Source organism: Phyllostomus hastatus, unplaced genomic scaffold, assembly GCF_019186645.2.
Source record: "Phyllostomus hastatus isolate PE091 unplaced genomic scaffold, TTU_PhHast_1.1 phas_scaffold_46, whole genome shotgun sequence".
Classification (NCBI taxonomy): Eukaryota; Metazoa; Chordata; class Mammalia; order Chiroptera; family Phyllostomidae; genus Phyllostomus; species Phyllostomus hastatus.
This window is the reverse complement of record NW_025334032.1, coordinates 37362518-37381385: the sequence shown is the minus strand read 5'-3', so window position 1 is coordinate 37381385 and position 18868 is coordinate 37362518. Positions and strand designations below refer to the sequence as shown.

Below are 18868 nucleotides of genomic sequence, written 5' to 3'. Positions count from 1 at the left end.
TTTAAGTGAATAATTTTGATCCCCAGTTGGCTGAATCCGTGGGTGTGGAGCCCGCAGATACACAGGGCCGACTGACTGCAGCTAGCAACAGAGCGAGGTTTGTATGTGCGTTGGAAGAGCAGAAGGGGTTTCTTTTTCTAAGGGCTGAGCTACAAGACTATATGATATGGTGTTTTTATTTTCATGAAAGTGGGTTGAGAGAACATAGTCACAACAATTCACAAAATCTCAAAACAGTGAAGGAATAGAGAAGACCTAAGAATTCTCTGAAATTGATGAGTTTTCTAATGGTTGAATGATTTTTTTCCTTCACAATTTTTAAAGAATGTGGAAAATGGAATAATTTGGTGAGACTTCACTGCACTGTGAATGGATACTTTAAGAAGTTATCCCCAATGATAAATATTCAAAGATAGATGGGGATATTTCAGATAGGCAATAAAATAAATTCATAAAATTTCATAGTTACAATTCTATCCATTGCTTTTCTCGTGTTACTAGTATATTAGTTTTCAAAATGTATCACATTTTGCAAAATCCTATACTTGCTATCAGTAGTTCAAGTTAACTTCAAGAATCAATTAAGGTTAGATCTTCAACTTCTAGAAAATACTGTATGCCATAGTCTTTGATACTCCTACGTAACAAATTTCTGTTTTCCATGGTGAGTTGGCTCATTGACGTGGCGTACACTCAAGGACAGCACTGGTGGGGGTCTCCAACGGCCCTTTTGATTTCTACTTATTCCACATATTTCCATTCCCCAGCCATGCCCAGATTCATCAGCTCTTGGGCTCCACTTCTGTCAGGAACACCTACATGTACTTTGTCTAGTATTCATTGAATTGGAAGTGACCGCTGTTTTATTACTGCCTTTTACTCCTTTTTGTTACTGTCTGTGGTTCAGCCAAACACGAGAAAGGAATGATCTGGAGCATTAACAAAACCAACCTATACAGACACCTGCTTTGTGATTTCAACAGCACTTCCTAGATCAATACTGCTCCCGAGAAAAGAAATGCTATAAAACTGCTCAGCTGCCTTTCACAATATGAGTGCATGAACATAGCCAGAAAAATAAAAATGTGCAGGGCTTTAAAAACCACATTTCCCTCTTTGTAGTTGTAGCAGATAATTTTGTTTGAAAACACTGACATCCTTAAAATAAAGTGTGGATGACTCTAAGGAGCAGAAGAAAAATCATTATAAATCCTACCCTGAATAATTTGTAATCATACTATTAAAGCAGAAAATATTTTGTTTTAAATTATTGTTATCTCGGTTACATAATAAAAAAATAACAGATATGACCCAACCAGAAGGTTTAATTCACACACACACACACACACACACACACACACACACACACATTTGTGTTGGTCGATGGAAGAAATACCTTTTTACCCCCAAATTATGTATTTCTTTGAAATGTAGTTCAAAGTGAGGAAGAAAACTTTAAACATCTTCTTTCACTTTTAACTTCATATATGCTTCAAAGCAAACACCTGAGCAGGGGTCAGAATGCTTGAATTCATACCTGCAGTCAGTAAGGTCTTTATTCACCGAGAAGTCTCATTTCAATATCCCTCTGTTAGACGTCTCCGTGGATGTTTATCTTGAAAATTCTTACTCAAAGCTCAAGTAAAATTTTCTCAAAGTCACATTCTTCTCCCATAGATCAGTCCAGAAATCAGACTCCTTCCATATTTAGATAGGTGCAAATACCGCGCAATCTCTCTAATTCGTGGAGAGTTTATATATACTGGTACAGCTAGCCATCATTCTAAAGATATTTCCCCCCAGAGACAAGGGCCACTCCATGAATTCACGTGTGTTTAGGGCGTGGGCATTCACGGTGAAGCCTGCCATAATGGTTTTTGAAGGAATCCTGGCCACATCTCTTCGCTCTTCCTTCTCAGCTACTGACCGAGGAGCTCTCGTGCTCAGAATGGTGCAATGCCTCCTTCCGTCCCCACCCTCCAAGTAATTCATCGTCCTGATACTTTCACAAAGACCCAAATCTAGAAGTCTTGTTGTCATTGAGCCTTGGTTCTCAAAATTGTGGATTCTTCTGCTCATCACCTATTGCATCTTTCTGTGATAGCTCTCATTACAATTTCAATTATGTGGCTACGTGGGCGGTTACCTCTCAGTGACTGCCCCCCGCTGCACTGTGAGCTCTGTGACGAGGGGGAAGACTAGTCCCCAGTGACTGACCGCCCCAGGGGCCAGGACACGGCACTGACTCTCAACAAGTGATTATTGATTCAATGGCCTAAGGACCTATGACTCCATGAATGTTAAAAGATGCCAAGGATTGGTATTTAGAATTTCATCCTTCGTATCATGCTAATCAGATCAAGTTATATTTACTTTAATTATAGTAATAATTCAATGAGTGGGGCCTCTATGCTGTCTCAGGATACGATTCCATCTCTTGTTTCTGTGTTTTTTTTTACTGAACATTATAGCTTGGGACATTTGACACTCGGCTGTGTTTATATTTAAGACAAACGATTTTACGTGTAAATTAGAAAGGAAGGAAAATAGGACTTGTCTAGTAAATCCAAATACCGTTTTAAGCGTTCACAGATGACTTTTCATGCCTTAAGCAATTTCATACTCATTGAATGAACACTGTCATAAAGCTCTAGTTTTCTGTGCTCCAGTCACTGATTCCTTAAAGACGCCTGTCACTGTCGCACATGCACCACATGGAGTCAGTGGCTTGAAACTTTGCATTCGGACTATAGCACGATGACAAAACGCCCATCAGTCAGCGTCCGCCGACAACCGTCCGATTGGCACACAGTGGCAGCAAAACGGGCCATCTGTGAACAGAGTCGTTTCTCTGGCAGAAGGAGACTCCGAGGGGAAGTGTTCTCGGAGATAAGTACCAGGCATGTCATGGGATCTCTGCCCCACGCCTGGCACCACGGGCCACACCCTTCCTTACTACTGAGTCTGGAAAAGTCGCCAGTTCTGCCTTTTATGTGGGAAAGCACAGGGCTGTTTACGTTTCAACACCATGTGCTGAACTGACTTCCTTTGGCTGACATGGCCATCTTTCTTGGTCTCTAATGCCTGGGGAGACAGCAAAGTGAATATACTTGTTGTAGGATATGGAGTTTGGGAGATGGGAACTCTACATGCAAAGCGTGTTTATTTTAATAAAATAATTCTGGCCTCAAGGGGTGAGACTGGAAGGCAGACAGAATGGATGGAAAGGATGGTTAGGACTTCCCTGAGGAATCCTAATCGAGAATGTTTCAGCAGCTTTTTAGTTAGGCCAGCGGGGGATACTGAGGCTGTGCATGCAGAGAGAATCAATGGGTGTGTTGAAAAATTCGTATGCTCAAGATTCTAGTCCTGAGTAGTCAGGTGACAGTTATGAAGCTATGGCTCTGGGGGAGAAGAGCAGGGTGGGCGCTGGAAGACCATGGGTTTTTGGCCTATTGCGTTTGAGGTATGTGGCACACATTCAAGTGCGATGTTTACCAGTCACTTGGACATGGGCGTCTGGAACTCCTGGGAGGGATCAGGGGTAGAGACATAGATTCTGGGATTGTCAGTCATGAAGGAGGAAACAGGTGAACTCTGGGGAGCTTGGATAAGAGTGACCAAACCCAGGCGAACAGCTTTAAAGACGAGCAAAGAAAGAGGCACCTGCAGGTGGAATTCAGGAGGAATCCGAGACCGGAGCCAAAGGAGAAGAGGTTCTGGGGGAGGTCAGGGAATCAGCCGTGTCTAATCGGGAGGTCTTCTCACATTTGTTTCCACAGAGAACTTTGCGCTGACTGTGTCCTATTTGGTTTCTCAGCTTTAGTACTGATGACACGAGCAAATTCAAGGTTACTCTCTGTGTTACTAGAAGCTTCCCAGTTTTTCCCAATGTGCTCATTTCCCATTCAAAAATTTTTATATACCTTCATGGATTTTACCTAAAAATATAGAAAATCTCTTTCTTTGATTTTATGATTTAAAATGAACTTTTTTTGGCTTATGTGGAATCTTCAGACTACATGTAAAAGGACATTAAAAAAGAGTGGAAAATAATCATTCAGTATTACCCACGATTTGTCAAAACTCTTTACATGACAGGGTCATCTTCCAGCTTTCCCATGTTAGCACACCGGAGCGACTCTACACATGCAGCAAATAAAAATCATCAAACTGAAAATTCTCAAAGTTAAGCATTGATTCTTGCCAAACGGTAATGAGAAATCATTAGGTTCCCCCTGACCCTGATATCAAAGAAGTGTTAAGTGTAAAACTTAAGGAACAGTTGTGTGTCTGTAAATCTTTTGAATAAAGTAAGTTTCAGGAAATGTATCACTAAGTCACAGAGGGAAGCCTCTATATAGAGCATACGCTGTCCTCGCTTGCCACAGTGTCCTGTTCACTGACCTGTGTCACTGCCCTTACAGCCCCGTGGCCACTGGCGGGGAGGCTCCCCATATAAAATCACTTTTCATACCTTCATTGCATCTTAAAACAGGAAGCTACCTGCCCAGCGTAGCTCAGTGGATTGAGCGCAGGCTGCGAACCAAAGTGTCACAAGTTCGATTCCCAGTCAGGGTACATACCTGGGTTGCAGGCCACGACCCCCAGCAACCGCACATTGATGTTTCTCTCTCTCTCTCTATCTCCCTCCCTTCCCTCTCTAAAAATAAATAAATAAAATCTTTAAAAAAATCAGGAAGCTATAGTAAGCTTATTTACCACTTTATTCAAACCCCAGTACACATTCTCATCAAGCACGATGCCGAATTATTTAATAATTTAAAGAGGAGATACCACGTTTAGGAGGCTCTAAGAACTGTTTGTAACGAAGCCTTGTGGAATATGCACATCACAGGAGGGATTTCCAGTGGGGGCGGGCAATAAACACCAGTCTGCCGAAGAACTACATGTTCTTTTCTAGTTCACCATTTGTAGAAGTTTGGGGCCCTAGACACACATATAGAAATACAGTCCAAACATGATAAGAGCTGTCTTATTTCCTGTTTGTAAAGTTTAAGAAAATCTGAGCTGCTTTAAGTTAAAAAAAGTAATGCTGCCTCTCAATAGCAGCAACTGAGATGTTTATTCTGTATATAGAATACATCTTAGATTTAAGGCATGGGAGATAGAGGAAAAAGACTTTTTCATGCAAGTCTCTATTCAGATGTTTAAAAGATAAAAAGAATAATATAACAAATACACATGTGCCCATCATTCGTCTTAAAACATATTTTGAACTCAGTTAAAGCCTGTTGGATACTTCGCTGATTGGATAACCTTCCTGTCTACAGAGTAACCATTATCTTAATTTCTTATTTTTCAGCCTATATATTTCTGTGCACCCTTATGATCTAGGTTTTTAATTGTTGCTTTTTTTTAAAGTTAAAGCAATTTCTTTCTCTGTTTGCTTGTGAATTTTTTTCTTGGAAGGTTGTTTTAGATTTTATCGATGTTTTTCGCATTGAGATCAGTCTCCAGTCTGAGTTTAAAGTATAAGTTTTAAACCTCAAGCCCATGAGTCCTGAAGCAGTCAGTGAATGGAGCAACATAAAAGGTCCTTTTGACAATATTTCGTTCAATAAACATGAAATTGTTTACCACAGCAGAAGTCATTATCTGTGGTCACTTAAAACAGTATTTGGAGCCCTGGCTGGCATAGCTCAGTGGATTGAGTGCGGGCTGCAAACCAAAGTGTCGCAGGTTCGATTCCCAGTCAGGGTACATGCCTGGGTTGTAGGCCATGACCCCCAGCAACCGCACATTGATGTTTCTCTCTCTCTCTCTTTCTCCCTCCCTTCACTCTCTAAAAATAAATAGATAAAATCTTTAAAAAAAACACTATTTGGTTCTACTGGGAAACTCCTGATTCCCTGCCTTTCTGATTTATTGCATGTAGATTGTTCTTCTTCATAAGCACAACCAAGTGTGAAACGTACCACGCTATAGAAAAAGGTCTTCTGCCAAGTGTTTGTACTCATCTGTTCTCACTTAGTCCTTCAGAATATTGATTAGAAAAAGGATGTATGTGAATATGCAAAATTATGAGGTGCACACAAGTGATTTTTAACGCTCCATGCTTTTTGTTTAATTTCAATATTCAAAATAGATAAGGGAAGACGGGCAAAAATCTTAGCCGCAGTCAAGTTTTCTCACCTTGGCATAAAAATTATCACTTGGTTTCCAGACAAGTCTGTGCACATTTTTACACAAGCTGGGGTTCGTACACGTGAGGACTCTTGCCACGCGAGCCAAGGAGAACTCGAGTGCTGACTGTAAATTAATTTTGGAACGGGAAATGCATCTGTTGACTCTTGAAGTTGCTCAAACATGTGCTAAAAATATTCTTTGTGTTGAAGACCAGTCATCTTCTTAATTTTTTTTACGAGAAACAACTTTTATTATTCTTTCTACAAATATTGTCTCTAACAAAATTTACCATTTCACTTAGTTTTTTATTATTTTATCTGGCTTTTAAAAAGTTTGTATCGTAAACTACAATCTTCTGTGACAATAATATAAATTTTACAAACTTGTTTGCATCCAATTTTGGCTTTACTCTACCTTGAATAAAAACAATCATAAGTGATATAAAAAGCAAGTTTTAATGATTTAATTTTGTGAGAAATATTAATAGTAAACTATAAATATTTATTTTAAACAGTTTTGTAAACAACTGCTTATATATGTAAATATCATATTTCAAATTATAAAAACAATTTATAAATACATTAGTAAGAGAGAATGATTGTTCAAATTTTATATTTAACTAAGTTAAATAAAAACGTAAAGCAATTTATATTTCAAATTATAGAATGATTTTTTATGCTACATAATTTGATGTCTTACTTATATTCAACCACTAAGAAGTGATAGAGCTATTGACTTCTGGCCAAAGTGAGCATTTTACTGCCCTGCACAGTCCGGGACAATGGCCTCTCCTACTTCAGAAGGAGCCCCAGACCCTTGACATTCGACACCCTTCTTGCCTTAGCATAAAACCTCCTTCTTTAGCTGCGACACTGTCCCGCTGAAGCCTTCGGCAGCAGCTCCCAGTTGCGGTGCATTCACAGACGTGCACAGGGAGGGCACCCAGGTGCCCGGCCACACCTTCCGGCACTGAGCTCTGCTGCTACTGCCGGGTGCAGTTCTCATCGAACTGCCCATTTGGGTAGCCCTCTCTGCTTCTGGATAGTTTCCCACCCTTAACCATGGTCTTTAGTCTCAGTATCAGAATGGCTTTTTGTTTTCTAAGTGAATACTTTCATAGTAAAGATGATAATGTGGAAAAGAAAATATTCTTGACCTATAGATCAAAACTTTATCTGTTAATGATACTTGGTTGTAGCTTCATTAAATTCACATAAGACCCATCCATTTACAACTATTTCAACATTGTTGGAAATCTTTAACATTAAGGATTTGTTCTAAAAACTGAGTGCTGCATAGTTTTAAAGTGTTTAAACGGCCAGTTTAAAAAACACAAAATTTCTGAACACTACTTGGAGCTACATTCAAAACCAACCAAATTTCTTAGGTTTGCAGAATGGAAGGAGAGAGGTACCACTGCGCTGAAAACATGTCAAGAGCAATGGCCCCCCTAGAATGAAACCCAGTCAAAGATGTCCTTGGACCAGCGTACGCACCAGCAAAGTAGCCAGATCACAATGCTTTAATAACACACGTTGTGCATGTGCTTTTTCATTAAACTAAACCCAGTTTCTTCTTTCAGGCCCAAATTTATCGTTAGAACAAGGATTTCTATTCTATCTTCTTAAATATTGAACGGACTTTTCTTAAGAGAGCACACATTTTATTTACCCTGTATCAAGTTACTGACCTGGTTCTTTTTGCTGTTCTACATCCTTTGTTTCACTCGGCCAGCTCACAGCTCTCGGTTCATAAATACCGTTGGCACATTCACGCCTTTCTCTGTAATCCCCCTCTCCCTTGTGCTTATGGTTTTCTCTGAATGAATTTTAGAAAATCCAAACTTGCTATGATTAGAAAATATCTCCTGCATTGTTTGGGCCAATAGTTTTCTCAGTAGGCGTTCTTTGGCTATTATCTCTAACCCATTCTACGTATTTGTATTTTAGAACTGGGTGGCATGGTGTACTTTGCAACATCCCGACACGAGAGTCAATCCAGCATTTGCCCTTTACTCGGGATACAGAGCAGATGACGCAGCAACTGCTGCAGATGACGCAGCAACTGCTTAGGGTGTCAGCGTCCGCACCTGTACCCTGGGCGCGTGAGCCTGTGTGACCAGCCCCATATTAACAGTAACACCGCCCTACATTGCCCTACGTTACTACTGATGGTTAGGACAGAGTACTTATTGAATATGACATAGCTATGCATTCGATGAAGCAATAAAAATACAGCTTATCTCTGATAATACCGAATATTAAATAAAATTACGGGTGCAGGTAGGGTCTTAGTGCCCAGGACAAAGTCCAGCGGGAGGGTAGTTCTAAATGGTCCTGATGTCTCCCGTTCCGCTGATCTCCTCCCATGTCCACTGTTCTCGCCTTTGTCCCCTCCTTCCCAGCGACATCTCCTGAGCAGGGGCTGTCCAGGGTTTCACCTCTCCCATCACTTTGAACGCCGATCAGCAATAACACTAACATATGGAACTAATTGTGAGGATTTTCTTCTCAATCAGTGAATGCCAACCCAATATACACCTTTCCAGGGACACGCCCATCAGACCCAAGTTCTCGCTCTACCAGTAGTCTGGATATTCTCTGAGGACGGGGTTGTCTCTCTTCTGAGCCTTTACCACGTCACCCTCTTCCATTTGAATGGCCTCTTATCTGACCCGAAGTCCCAATTCAAATACAGTTTTTCCCTCTGGGAGAACATCTTTCAAGCACTGGAGATGCCTGCCTCCAACCCCAGCTCTGTGGTCCGACGGCATCTGCTGTCTCCTGGCTGTCCCACCAGGCTGTTCGCCCGACCGTGGCACAGTTCTCGGCACACAGTAGGTGCTTGGTGACAGAATCCCATGTTCACTGAATGGCCTTCATCGCTGGCGTTTTAAACAATGCAGGGTACCCTCACATTGGTTTAAGGGAGAAACAACAGATTTCTGCCCTTTAGGACTTCATCTAAGACTTTGGAGGACCCCATCTAAGACTTTGAATCTCCTAGCGACATTAACAATAAAAAACAGGTTTGATCCCATTTAATTGAATTTGTTTCCAAATGATGGACAGGGGAGCAGGCAAGGGCAACTCGTCGCCTGTTAATTTGAAGAAGCAAGAAAGACTGACTTTAGACAGCACACGGCGGCATCGCGGGCTGCAGACAGAAGGTCCATCAGTGCTACCCTGCGGACCCTGCACCGGTGAGTCGGTGCCGAAGTGCAGCTGCTCCATGGACACAGGACCCGCGAGTTCTGTCCTCGTTAGGTCTTCGAACGCCTTACTCAGTGTGGGGCCCGTGACAGTCATTGTGCAAGTCACCTGCTGAAATGCAAACTGTGTCTTTCGTAAAAGGCCCGTTTCGTTAAACAAGCACAGGACTACACACTTTTCAAAAGGAAATTTGATGACAATTTAGTTTTACAGGCCGTAACTGTAAATCTCACTAAACAGCGTCTTGAGTGAGGTCACAAGTTCATTTGTATGAAAATCCTTCAAATGGGGTCAGAAACCCTCCAACAATACAGTGACACATCAAACTGTAGTTTCCTGAGCTCGGCGTCTCCAGTGGGCATTAGAACCACGCAGAACTTTCTGAGACTCGCTCTCGAAGCTTCGTGTACAACTGCAGGTCTCCCACCTGGGCCTGTTTTCCCTGGAGGGAACTTGCCATTTCTGGAATCCTACGATCAGGACGTAATCTTTGGTGCGCTCAATGCAAAAAATAATACCAAAAAAAATGCAGTATTCAGCCAACACAAATTTAGATGATCGAGAAAAGAAAGGAATGTTTCCGGATCCTGGGCCTGATTCTTTTTGTTTTATATGTGGCAGATTTGCTGAGCAAAGTTTACAAATCCCCTTTCCTCTCTACCCACCCCTACCCCCATTAAACCCCCCTGCCGCCGTAATCACCCTGCCCCGTCTGACCATTAGCATGAGCATGTCAGCTCTAAGTCACTGAGCTTTTCTGAAGGAGCTCGACTCCGCTGAGTACTCCTTTATTCTCGGTATATGTTACAAGTAATAGCACTGAATCTTTCAATGCTTACAATGTTCCCTAGGAGTATATCACTTGAGCAGGCAAAAAAAAATCGGGAAGTTTATTATTTTTTTCCACCAATATATTTGACACCACCTTTGGAGAGCGAACAAAAAGCATACTGTCGAGCGGATAGACCAGGACAAAATGTTACTGTTTGTCCCTCACGAGCACAGAGGTATATTTAAGCAAAGAAAGACATTCCGCGGCTCTCCTGGGACTTCCTTCAGCTGAATTATACCAACGTGTTCACACCACTGTGGTTCAGACTGTGCAGAAATTGAAAATGCAGGCTTGTAGTTGCCAGTGCTTAAATACCACAGCTATAAAAATTCGTAGTAAGATTGAACCTGGCTTTCAAACATCACAGAACAAGTGGGAGTTTATTGGGGAAAATTGTGTGTACACATGAAATTACCTCGAAGATAGGAAAATAAGAGACGTCCTTGTTTGACAGATTCTATACTTATACAGTTAAGCCTCAAAGTCGCTTGAAAGTCACCTGGCTTTGGATTATGTTTCAAATCCAGGCTCGCTGACATTTACGAAACTTTTGGCAAAACATGGGCCAAGTTTCGAGCAGGGCTGGGTAGAATACTTCTTTCATGTGGAACCTGCGTGAAACTCAGTGGCTTTGGCTGAGTTTCACCCTGAGTTTCACATTCAAACAATCCAAAGTTTTAGAGTTAAGGGGTAAAGAGACACAAAGAATCAAAACAACAACAGCAACATAGGAAATGAGGGCTTGCGCGAGAATGGACTGGCTGTCTAACCCCTTCCAAACCCCTTCCAAATCCTGGTGCACCTGAACTTGTGTGCCTGGAACAGTCCGTTTGCACTCAGTGATGGCACACCAGGGCTTTCTGATACTAAGGGGGAGACTAATCTGAACCCCCAAAGGCAGGGAAGTACCTGCTTGAAATAACTGGAGGGCTTAAAGTTTTGACTGCTTAAAATGTGGATTTGTGGGGGTTGTGGCCATTAAATGTCCAGATTTTGGAAATAAAAATTGGACTGATCATCTTCCAACTATTAGTCCAAATTCTGGAGGTGCTATTGCCCCCAGAACCTCCCCCAGAGCTGCTCCCTAGCTCCTCCCCTCTGAAGTCCCCTCTGGTGGCCACCTGCTCCCTTCCTTGTCAGCAAGGTGCGGAAACCAGGGAGCTCGAAGAAGCCACAGCCCTCGACAACGGGACTTACACAGGCTCCCAACAGGACCAGCCTCCCTCGGGTCCCAGCCTCCACCAGGACAGACGGGACAGTTTCCCAGGAGAGTCGGACTGAGTAGCTGGTTGAGGACTGAAAATAGCCTCTCTCTCTGCTTGGGGTGAGGCAGAAAAGGGCAGCAAACAAGTGTAATAATACACAGAAATCTTCCTTAAAGACAGCATTTAAAAGCTGACTGAATGGCTAGAAAGCACTCCAATGCCTATTTTAGGAAATGCATGTTTTTCATTCCTTATCCCTCATTCAGCAGAAGTTTCACTCACATAACAGACTTTTGGCTACAGAGGTGTTTTTTTTTTTAATTTTCCTACTTTTCCTTTTTTTAATTTCCTTTTTTTATAAGTCACTTAGAAAATCACTGTGTGTTTAAAATCCACGCTTTCTTTTGACCTGTGAACTATGATATCAATAAACTGTTTTTGGAACCGAGTATCAGTAAATACCAAGGATTTCTGAGCCGTGTAAAAAAAAAGCAACAGTTGGGCCCTAAGGCACATGGTGATTCTGAGGCAGCAATCAAGCGAGGGACTGATAGGATCAGACTCTGCACTGTCCTTGCTGCCTGCAGGGAAGCAGAATCTGCCCAAAGTCTCCACGGCGACAGAATCTTGCCATAAAACAGTCTCCTCCTTGCAGTTGAGGTCTCTGTACAAGCAACACCTGAGACATACCAGCAAGCGAAAACCAAAGCTCAGTGGAGTATTTAAAGAAAAAGATTTAAAAGCATGCAAAAAAAAAAAAGACTTTTCCCGACCACAGTAAATACCCACAATCAAAGTAAATGTTGTGTTTGAAGTTCAAGTCCACAGATCAAAGTACTTTGCGAAGTGGTAAGCACAAGCACAAGGAGGGGTGGACGGGAGGCACGGGAAACGAACTGCCCAGCATGTCCTAGTGTCCTATCAGAGAAACCTGCCAGTGAGAGCCTTGCAGTGAGGCGAGGACGGCTCCCCTCCGAGTCGTCGGGCCGTGCCAGGGACACACAACAAGCAGGACACACACGCTGCCGTAATGCCACCTGAGGAACGAACGAACAGTGATTGGCCCAAGGGCCAAAGAAAACAGAGCTTGCTCACTGTCTTTGGGGAACCACCACTAACAGGTTTCCTTGACTCAGGTGGTTGCATCTTTTTCTTTAAAAAAAAAAAAGCCCTTAGAAAGTTAGACGTGAGTAAGCAGTCTGACAACAACCGTGCGACGCCTCAGAGGCAGGCGCGCTGCCCCGAGATCAGGGGCGACTGGAGGTCTGGGGCGGCGGCCGGGACAGGAGGGTCGCTGCTGCAGGTCCGTGCGACTCAGCACAGTTTGAAATTCCAGCCCCCCAGACGCACCGAGGCTCCTGCTGCATCGGGGAACACCGTGTTCACCTGGAGGTCGTTCGCAGCCCCCCCTTATTTTCACTATAAATAATCCATCTAAAAACCATTAGTCACAAACGTATCCTAAGCCAATGAAATAGTTCCAGAATGTAAACTCTTACCTCCAGGCAGCTAGCCGGGCTCAACAGTGGCTCTGAACAAGGGAAGTCGGAGTCAGTGGCCTTTACATGTAGAGATTGTTTATTTAGCCCTTTTCAAAAGGTCTTGAACTCCAGAGATTTCAGATTAAGTCCAATCCAAGTGTCTGAAGGGAGGGAAAAAGGCAAGAGAGAAGGCAAATAAGAGAGGAAAGGAATCTCAGCTGCTGGGTGGTGCTACCGTTCTGAGAGCATTGGAGCTATTTTCAGCATTAACAGCAGCCGGAGTGGACTCGGAAGGGGTGAAAACAGCGAGCCTGACTCGCCACACCCCCCACCCCTGCCCGGGAGGGGGAGGGCACAAACCAGGAAACCCACAGCCACCGGGTTTGCTGTGCAAATATTCATTTAAAGTTTGAGGAAAACTGCCCAGAACGCTTGAAAACAAACAAACAAAAAAACCCCACTTGACTGAAATCTTAAAGAAACAGCATGCCCTGCCATAATCCTCAAGTTTTCAAAATGATTTTACCTGATTCATGGAAAATAAGATGTCCCATTGATGCCTTCTTGAGAGGGAAGGCTTTAAATCTGATACTTTCTTGCTCGTTTATATACAGGTTTTAAAAAATGTTCAGTCTCTCTGGTAGGAATATCTGTTGTCAGCCTGTCCTTCTTAAGGCTGAAGACAAATGGTTTATTTCTAGCATGCACCCAAATTTCCAGTTTCATCAAGCATGCTATTTTTGAAAGCTTCTCGGTTAAGCTGTTGACATGTCTTATCTGTTGGCAGGGACGGGGGACCCTTCGGTGACATGATGCAGACAGACGCCAGTTCCCCTGCTTCTGCCTCCAAAGGCCAGTGAAGAAGCAATTCACAATGGCCAGCAGGCTGTGGCCTGTCATTTTGTTTCTGGAATTATAAATTGAGATCTAGAAATCGTATTCCTTCATTCCATCAATCACGTGTTCGTTCCCCCTGCAAATATTTGTGGCAAGTACTTTTAAACCCGCCCCATGCCTGGCACTGGGAGAACAGAGTGGGTGAAACAAACAGCGTCCTCGCTTGCAATGGTTGCAGCACACAAGTGCAGCAAGATTCAAGACTTAAGACAGAATCTGTTACAGACGTCTACAGCTTCTTTTTTGCACACAATGAGGCCGTTCAAACCAGAGCAATCGGAGGCAAAATTTCTTTATGCTACGACAGAAGGAGGATGCCATGCATCTGAGACCAGCTGCTGGTTTCCACGGCTTCCTTCTGCCCTTTACATCCCAAGGAGGGAACGTTAGTTACCTCTGGCAAAGGAAACACTCAGGCATTTTTATGAAAGCCTTTATTCTCTGCAGAAGAGACCCTGAGTCCTTGCGACTCCCCACAAAGAAAATGCTGAGCCGTCAGCGAGTTCTGCTGAGAGGTGGGAGATTCCATGCACTTAGTCCAGGACGAAAACCACCACATGTAGTTTATAATTAGTGTGATGGCGGTTGGTAACTAGATGCTCAGATCAAATCCAATCTTTCCTTGCAATTAAAGTAAAACATTGAAACTGAGCATAGAAAATACTGAAGATTATGTATGACATGTTAAAAAAAGATATGACTGTTATTTTAAGGACTATGGTGAAATAGTGAAATCCTTCAGCATGATACACTTATATTAAAACTATGCAGACATTTAAATATAAAACACTTAATTTTAAAATAAGGTGAACTCTATTTAAAATATATATACAACAGGGTTTAATAATTCTCTGTAGAATAATGCATTTTCCTGCTCATCTGTCTTAAATGATCACATTTCAATATGTTTTAAACACCGGTCAGTTTAAAATAGGATAAATAGGATATTTACATTACTTGGTCAAAGTTATAAATGGTAATTCTGATAAAAAAAATGGAAGCCTAGCCTCAGATAGAAAATTTTAAATTGTTTTTATTTTTTCCTCCCTAAAGTCGTTTATAATAAAAAAGGATACACATTGAAAAACGGGCCTTCCTTGAGGAAACATGGAGATTAAGAGGAACTCATAAAGAGGAACTACGTGACTCCTAAATCAGTCGTTGTTTTTAAATTCCGAACGGCCCGTTTTCTGCATCGGTGCATTGGCTCCCACTGAACTGCAACCCTATGGGCGTATCTCCCGAGGAACGCGTCCTTGGGTGGCTCGGTTGTGTGACCGTCGCAGGGTGCGCTTGCACCAACCTGCACCAACCTGGACAGAACAGCCTGCTACTCCCCCTCCCTGGGCCGTGTGCTCCGAGGCTGCGAACCCGCGCCGCAAGTTGTCGTACGAAACAACTGAGATTAAATCAAGCACGAGAGAAAAGCGGTGCTATCGAGAGATGCGGTACACGTAGGGTACGCACGGGGCCACCATGTGCGCCCCAGAGCACACTGCGAACACCCGCGGGCCCCCGGCGGCACCACTCCCGCCAGAAGCCCACGATGCCGACCCCGGATGCAGTGCCTGACCTAACTGCAGTGTCAGCCCGTCCCGGAGGAGGAATGTTACTCAGGCAGTCTGGAATTTTCTGGGCAAGCGCCAGTCAGGTAGTCCGTCACACAGGCCTCCTCCATCCCTGGAGAGAGGAGATGCTCTGCGTGGGACGACTCCTCCCTGCTCTCCTTCCCCGAGGAAAGGTGTCCCGCCCCCCAAATGTTCATTTTTCAAGAGCTCCCTTGCCTTCCCCGCCTTCCCAGAAAAACCTTCCGTTCTGGACACCCAGCCCCGCCCCGAGTCCCCTTCTAGTCGCTGGATGCGATGCTGCCGATTCCTAAATCTCTTAATAATGCCACTTAGACTGCCCATTTACTTAGTTCTGCTTTTTAAAAAGATTTTATTTATTTATTTTTAGAGAGGGAAGGGAGAGAGAAAGAGAGAGAGAGAAACATCCATGTGCGGTTGCTGAGGGTCATGGCCTGCAACCCAGGCATGTACCCTGACTGGGAATTGAACCTGCAACACTTTGGTTTGCAGCCCGCGCTCAATCCACTGAGCTACGCCAGCCAGGGCCCGTTTTGTTTTTTAACAACAGCAAACTGTTTTGTGTAAGTAGAATGAGTACACCCTAAAATAACATTGAGCATAGTATAGTAAATACAGAAACCAATGAGAGAGTCATTTCTCATCATCCTGTATTATGTACCGTATATAACTGTATGTGCTACACTTTCCCACGACCAGCAGTGCAGCGGTTCTGTTCACACCAGCATCACCGCGAGCACACTGTGCGTTGCTATGACATTACGAAGGCTGTGACATCACTGGGCAACAGGGACTTTTCGGCGGCATTGTAATCTTACGGGACCACCCTCGTATGTGTGGTCCATTGTTGATCTACTTGTCACTATGTGGTGCATGATTTTATTATTAGAGTAATTTGGTATCAAATCTGCATTTGAATGAATAGATTAAGACCCCGCCAGCTGCTTCTATTTAGGATAAATCTTATTCTGCCCTGTGACTCACCCAAGGTCTCTTTTCCCCATTGGTCAGCCAGCCTGTCAATAAGCACCTTTCAATAGAGTTGATGTCACAGAAAAGGGCATGTTGGACTTTAGGCATATTTCGAAAGGTGGGAGGACAGTAAATTTCGACTTTTTTACTTACCCAACTACGATGGCTTTTAGTAATGAACTACAGAAAGATCCGTGAAAGGATAGTCTTACTGCTGTGCCATTTACAAGCTATCGATGTCTTAACAGTTGTACTAAGTGTAGCAGTGTTAATTATTTTATTTACATTCTTCAAAACTTTCTCTTTTTTAAACAAATAAATTGACTTAAACTAATTGGGAAATGCTTATATTAGAGTGGGCGTCAGTGGTAGGGCTTACATAAATAATGCACGTAAGATGGTTGATGAAGTAACGCCAGGTACACAGCGAGCATTCAGTAAAAGCTCATGCTGTTACCGCTGCTGTAAGTCTAGGACTTGGCTGCCCAGTACGGTAGGTTCCCGTGGCAACTGAGCACTGAAACATGGCCGGGCAGATCTGAGACTGCACACACGTGTAAAAGGCTCACTGGGCTTTGAAGACATGGCGTGGAGGAAGAATGGACACAACTCCACAAATTCTTTTACATTCATGTCTGCTGAAAGGATACTATTGCCAACAGGTTGGATTAAATAAGTTATTTTGCTAAAATTATTATGTTTCTTTTTATTTTTTAAAACTGACAGCTAGAAAATTTTAAATAACGTATGAGGTTTGCATCAGTTTCTACTGGGGAGCGCCATCGAGGCCAGTGGGTCTCAAACTGTCAAAACATGGATTTCTGGGTCCCACCCCCAGTTTCTGATTTAGGAGGTCTGGGGAGCATCCTGAAATTGTGCATCTCTAACCAGTCCCCAGGAGGTTCTCGACCACACCCCGAGAGCCACTGGTCTTGAGCCTTACTAACATCAAAGTCACCACTTGGGATCTTGTCCACAGGTGCAAAATCTCAGGTCCTCCCCGTACTGACTGAACCAGCAAGTACATTCTGACAACATTCCTAGGCGATGTGTATGCACATGGAATTTTGAGAGAAAGAGACATAAAGTAGTGTCCCTCAGTACATATGAGACTTATCTGGAGACTTCTTTTAAATACCTACATCTTGGACCTACCTCTAGAAAGTATGCTTTAAGTAATCTAGAAGAAACCCAAGCATCTGCATCTCTAAAAAGCTCCCCGAGTGATTCTAATGTAGAAGCAAGCACTGGAAGTCGGATGGGCGGTGGGGCCCATCAGACCAGACCCACAGGGGCCAGGATCCGGAAACCAGACATGTTCCTCCTACGCAGGGGCAGTGGCTGGGGGGTTGTCTGGTGCTCAGAGGACAAGGCCTGAGCAGACGGTGGGGCAGTGGAATCCAACAGCAAGGGGTTGTGGGTATGGCAGCCAGCAGGAGGAGCTTGGCAAGCGGCATTCTGTGCCTCCTCGGGCCTGACAGAGGTCCCTGCATCTCAGGGCTGAATAAGGCAGGGCACAGCCCTGGTCTCGGAGGAGCTAGAACACTAGGCAAGTTATCTGGGCAGAGATGCTGGCTCCAGATAATAAGGGCTCGGTTACAAGTATGCATGTGCAAGTCATGCTTGGGACCAGCTGCCGTATTAACCGAGTTCTAGAACTCTCCAGAAGGAGAGGATTGGCTTGGAGGCTCAAGCAGGAACCATCTTTTCAGAGACGAGGAGGGAAAAAAGTGGATGGAAGTGTTGAAGGTCGGTTTGGTTGTACATTTCCGTCTCTCCCTCCATAGCACATGATAAAAATTGAGATTGTCCTCGGCTAAGTGTTGGTTGAATTAAAACCTCGTATTGCTGAGGCATAGTTGGCATAGACCACACTGTCCTAGAGGGTATTTATATCTCAGGAGAGGGTCTTGTTACCTCAACTCTCCGACAGTGAGGACCAGGGAAAGATGGGGATTTTGGAGTAGAGGGGCCTGTTATTCTTCAGCATGCTTTGATAAGTGCACCCCCTATTTTGAATGATCTCACCAGTTTGCTAAGTGACCCCTGACCTCTTCAGGTGGCCACCTGAGCACTGTGTGTTCCCGATGGCTTGCAAAAAAAAAATCTTCACTGTAAGAGAGGAAGTGCCCACATTGGTAACATTCCAAACTCCCAGTTCTGCCCGCAGTCGCCATTGGTCGCTTTTCCTCTCACTGAATTGGTTGGTTGTTTCAGGAAACTTTAAAATAAATGTGAAATGCTCAAGAGAGCCTGGAGACGGCGTGTCTGGGTTTGAATCCCGGTCCTGCCACTTTTGTGGAACTTTGACCCGGTGACGTCACCTCCTCGTGTCCCAGTTCCCTTCTCTAGCACAGGACCTGTCTCGCTGGGTGGCTGCGAGGATTCGCACAGTTATTTTAAAGGGATGCAGAAAAGTCTGGACGATTGTAAATGCTACTGTTGGTTCAACCATTAAAATATAGTGGAATAACTCTACAGGTTGCCATACATGGCCGAATGTAGTAATTTTTTTCAGACGCCAAGATGACTT

General features: G+C 43.6%; 1 protein-coding gene across 8 annotated transcripts in view; it reads right to left on the bottom strand.

Moving 5' to 3' along the window:
* Positions 1-18868, bottom strand: part of SORBS2 (sorbin and SH3 domain containing 2) — a 186670-nt gene that overhangs the window by 143255 nt on the left and 24547 nt on the right. For all 8 annotated transcript variants that reach the window (XM_045821519.1, XM_045821514.1, XM_045821512.1 and 5 more), the window contains exon 3: positions 12899-13041. The gene's annotated coding sequence lies outside the window, so the exon portion shown is untranslated. The remainder of the gene's footprint in view (positions 1-12898; positions 13042-18868) is intronic.